Genomic DNA, 5688 nt, shown 5'->3' with positions numbered 1-5688 from the left:
TTAATGTCAATCGATAAAGTATATTTATAGCTATAAGTTATAGTATTTGATAAGTTTTTGACCAGCATTTTTCTTAGAATCAACTATCAATGTTGTGAACATCGTATAGTACTTATTCGTGTAGTCGTGAGGTTAACGTCAACCTACCTGTACCCAGTGCGGAATAGTCGTTATTTTGTATTGTGTATTAAACATTTATAATGAGTAAACAGACATCACTTTCATCTTTTTTCATAAAACCTGTGGTAGTTAAAAATAATGAAAATGAAAAGACGGAATCAAATTCAAATGAACAAGAAATAGAGAAGGACGAAATGCCTAGAAAAAAGGTAAAAATATCAATGAACTACACATATAAATACATTGATAAATATATTGGTTATGGGTTTACTTATATAAATGAAAACGGAGTAGATTTGAAAATATGTACAATACAATTATTAAAAGAAATGTTTATTTTTAAATATAATTTAATTAATATTATGACCTGTTATTAGTACAAGTAATATGAGTAAAAAAAAAAATTAAATTAAGAGTACCCAATAATTATTTTTTATTCCGCCATTGAACATTATTTTATAAAAAGGTCGCATGAAAAATTTGGTAAATATCTTGGGTCGCCACGACACAAAGGTTAAGAACCGCTGTTCTATAATACACTATTCTAATATTATAGAAGTCTGTGACTGGAAACCACGGATATAGATACTATGGTTGCACGACGGCCCATATTGGATCACAGTGCTGAGCGGCGCCGAATGTTCTTATCAATTCTGACAAAAAGTCGCGTTTTACTAGCGCCCTCTACAACTACTACTAAGTTACGGTAACCAAACCGGGTTACCTAGCCACGGTGGAGCGCTAGTATGTCGCGACTTTTTTTTGTATGGATACTATGTATGTATTTATGTAACTTGATAAGAACATTTGGCGCCGTCATATTATTGTTCGTTGTGCAACCATAGTATCTATATCCGTGCTGGAAACGAGCAGCTTATCAGTGGCCTCGAAAGTATGTACAAGAGGTAAATGCGGGGGGTCGCATTCATAATTGAGAGTTTACAGCGCCATCTGTATAAAACATGGACTGAGATACAAAATGTGACGCTAAATAAAACCACTGGTAGCGCTGAAAACATTCAATTATGAGTGTTGATGATAACAGAGACACCTTTTGCGGGCCGTACCCCGTCACCCGCCCACCTTGTCGTTTCCAGTCCATTATATTATCATAGTCCGTGAGCAGAAATCACGGATATTATATTATCTGTAGCGAAAATCCAAAATATTGTAATGCTGGAAGGGTGGGAAGTTGTCCGATCTTATCTTCTAAGACCATGGTCTGTGGGTTCTTGACGTTCTTGTTACCTGTGATCTGAAGTACGAACCGTTGAAAAACATTTTAACGAACCCGCGCACCAAATTCAGTTTATACAATTATACCACGCGGCACGCACGTCAAAGGTGGTTATACGTTTGTTTACCCGGATACTAGATACTGTATTTTTATAGTACATTAGTACTTATGATAATTTACATTTTCTTATTTGGTATAACTTATGCACCAGAACCAGACTTAGTAGTTATTATTTTTTGCTCATTTTTTGCAAAATATTAGATATTGTTTTTAACCAATAATTACACGTAAGGGCAAATTTTGAATTTCATTAATATGGTTAATTTGTTTAATTTATCAACTACAATGTACCTATCATTCAAAACTGCAATTAATCGAGTTTGTTCACGTTTCTTAAAGGTATGTAATGTGTAATGTATGGTAACATAATATATGTATATTTTTTAACCGGATTGGTTTAAAAAACGTTTCTGATTTAAATTAATTATATTTAGGTCATAGTCGTGTCGTCCAACGAAACTGATTTGATTACCAGTGAATTGAAAATGCAAACATGTGGCTAGGGAATCTGCTGTGTCTAGATATTTCAATGGAATTGTACAATGCCAATTAAAAATATGGTTGTACCGTCTGGTAAGTGTTTTAATTGTATACATTGTGAGACACAATTTTTGACATGTGTCAGAACTTTTTCAACACTGTCAACAATATTATTTAGTTACAAATTAAAAATAATTGACTTACATTTTCAGGTTCTACAAACAGTAAAAGAAGTAATAGCAACAAGTCTATGTACCACAAGACCAGATTCATATAATAGGTATGTAGGTAGTACTTCGATTTTTGTATGTTTTACGAAATGGTTTTTTTTTTAACCAACGTATGATATGAGTATAAAAATGATTAACTTTTAATGTAAATTATTTTTTTATTTGTTTTTTATAATAATGTAGGCTGTAGTGTGGTTGTAGGGTCAATCTCCATATCATTCAAAATACTTGACATTTGTGCTTCCTAAAACATAATTTAATAGTAAAATTGTATTAATTAGAATTTGAAGGGCAAAATAAATTACAACTTAATAGGCAATGCTTCTGAATATGGTTAGTACCTACATCCCAATATTATCTATTATTAGTTACTTATTTAAATTTTATTTAATACAATGTGTAATAGCCCCATGTATACAAATTACAACCACAGATTATATAAAACAATTATAAATAAATATTATTTTTATATAATCTGTGTTACAACCGTTATTATATAAGATTTAAATATACCTATGAGTGCCGCCCTATTCTCTCAAACTGAGTATCTACCTTTATTATAGGTATAAGTTTCTTATATTAGATGAAGTTCTTCCCTTTATTATAAGTTTATGTCGTTCATATTATATTATAGAATATCAGGGCAGGTAGCAAATATGATGACTGATGACTGATGAGAATTGAATTAGAGTGTAAGTCCCCCCAAAAAAGTATTTTATCATGATTTTAGGAAGTATTTTATACGAACAGTTATTAAACTTAGAAGGCAGTCGGCTTTCTGTTAAAAAAAATATTAATGCGGATGTTTAATTGTTAACTTTTTTTTATCCATGTCTTCGTTAAGTGCCAAATCATTTTGTTTTATAAGATAATTATAGAAAATATTAAACTAACTTATGTTTCCATGTGTTATGTGTAATTTTTATACAAAAAGTATTTATAAATATATATTTATACATAGTTATGTACTAAAAACTTACTTTTTCTGCACGGCGTCTTTCTAGCTGCACCCTTAAATCCGGTTCTTGTGGCTGCTAAGTTAAAAAATGTAGTATTAAGTAGCTTGTTTATATATTTATATTTATTCTATAATAATTACTATTTGGCGTGGCTGCCACAAACAAGGGCTCTTGTGTCTATTTAGACAGACACTGCATCCTATAATAACAATACACATTTTAAATAGGTAGTCCATAAATGCAATAAAAATGAAATAAGTTAAATAAGTTTTGTCAAATATACTAACTTTTTATCCCCGGATTTTGCGAAGGAACAAAATACCTACAACGGCCATTGTGCATATTTTTGCATATTCGACATCCTTAAAAAATTTAATAATTTTTGTTTGTAAAATTAATTATTTTAAATGCTTAATATACATACTTTGCCTGTCTGGTGTTTGACGAGTCTGTTCAACAACAGCCTTGCAATAGCCAGCATGGCGTTTTTTGCATTTTCGGCATTCTTAAAAAAAATCAAATACAGTGAATTTAATTACCTACATTAAATAATTAATATACATACTTATTTTTACTATTTTTTCAGTTGGCTGCTTTTTGTTGCCGGTTTTCACTAATGCATCTAAAATAAAATTAATTAAGCGTCTAAGTCAAAAAATTAAATTGTGAGCATGCTTCTTACCGCTAGATTTTGGTTGTGCAGATGACGTGGATGCTCGGCCTTCTGATCCATAATAATAATTATGATTGATTGTGCTCATCTATATAATACATAAATAACAGGGTAAATAATATTTTTCAATTTAAAATGACAGAATTACTAATGTAAATATTTATATTATGGTAGGCATTCACAGCCAATGGCCCAACACTATAATATATTTTATTTCAAATGACACTGTTGTAGTATTGATTTTAACACATAAATAGAATTTAGAAAAAAATGTAGTATTATACTATAATAGTAGCATAAGCTTAAAGTTAATTAAATTGTTGTACAAGAGGTGTCTTGCACTCATATTATCAATTACTATATTATATAACACGCATATTTCCATTTAATATGTTTTAATTAATAATTTGTAATTAAAATTAGAATAATAAATGGAGGTTTTAAATTTTACTTATTAAGTAATATTATTATTATAATTTTTGTGGTAGGTTTCAAGCAAATTAAGCTTTAGAAATGATCAAAAACACATATTGTATTTGCCAATTTTATTTAGGCATTGAAATTAAAATGATTTACAAATATTATTGGAACAGGTTTTACTATGAATTTGTTTTCCTGTAAATATTAAATTAATTTTATTATTTTAATACTGAACTTTTTCATAAAATGTCACTGATCTAAATTTGTCCACAAAATAATTCTCGTTCCTGTGCAACACTTATAATAAGTTGAGTACGTTTTGTAAAATTCTTGCGTTTAAAGAATTATGTTAATTTTATCCATGCTATTATTTTAATACTGTTCTATTTCAAAAAATGTTACTATGATATAAACTCGATTATAAAATAACTTTTGTATGGAACACCAATAATAAGTTTAGTGAAAATCGTAAAATATATGAGTTTAAAGAAATTCAAATTGTATTAATTGTGTGTTAATATGAATACGTATCCAGTTAACATTAAAAAAAAAAAATTAAGCTATGTGAATATTTTACTTACTTTGATAGTTATTCCCAGTTCCTTCTTGTCTGAAGTTCGAGTATAAAATCAACGAAAAACTACCGCACCTATAATATTATAACGTGTACCTGTTTAATCTATATCGCAAGTACCCTTGTTATTATTTTTTCTTATTTTTACATTATCATAATTTATTGCCTTCACGCTACATATAATAGTAGAAGTTGTATACCTATTCTGTTTGACGTGTGTCTAAATCTTAGATATATACTTGTTTGATAACTTTTTGGACTTTTGAAATTGCAATCTTTATCTCGAGTAATTGCCGATACTCGCTATGAAATAATATAAAATATCAAAATACCGTGTTTTTCATATACCTGCCTATCTATAGATTAGTTATCTACACTAACTCGTCGAGTACATATTTTTTTTTTCAATTTAGGATGACATTGTGTCTAGTTCTCGGCGTGAAAGGTTGACATCCATTTTGGTATACCTATATCGCCTCGTTCAAAAACATCGTGTTCCTAGTGTAGTGGTGTGTTACACTTAACTTTTTATACATAAAATTCAACGTGTCTCTAAATCCCCGGTGAGTAACGCTTACATTTATAACCTTTATAGTATACTCTGTTCAGCGAGAGAGCATGCCGATTCTGCGCATCCCCCCGCGTCTCACTGCTATTGAAACCGGTTCCCCTATGGCAGAGTGTTGCGTGGGGGAACCAGTTTTGGTAGGTTTCTCTCGCTGAACAGAGTATAGGTACCTAAGTATTTAACGTTTGTAACGATATTACATACAAATCAAAGTTTAAAATACCTATATTATACCTGTTGAATACAATATTTAACTATTTTTACTTACTTTTATATTTATATTATAATTTTCAAGCATTAACAATAATATTTTGTTTCATATTATAAATCTATAATTCCGTAAAAATTAAATCTCTGAAATAAAATA

This window comes from Acyrthosiphon pisum, unplaced genomic scaffold (genome assembly GCF_005508785.2).
Source record: "Acyrthosiphon pisum isolate AL4f unplaced genomic scaffold, pea_aphid_22Mar2018_4r6ur Scaffold_21545;HRSCAF=24214, whole genome shotgun sequence".
Taxonomy (NCBI): domain Eukaryota; kingdom Metazoa; phylum Arthropoda; class Insecta; order Hemiptera; family Aphididae; genus Acyrthosiphon; species Acyrthosiphon pisum.
Note: the sequence above shows the minus strand (reverse complement) of the source record.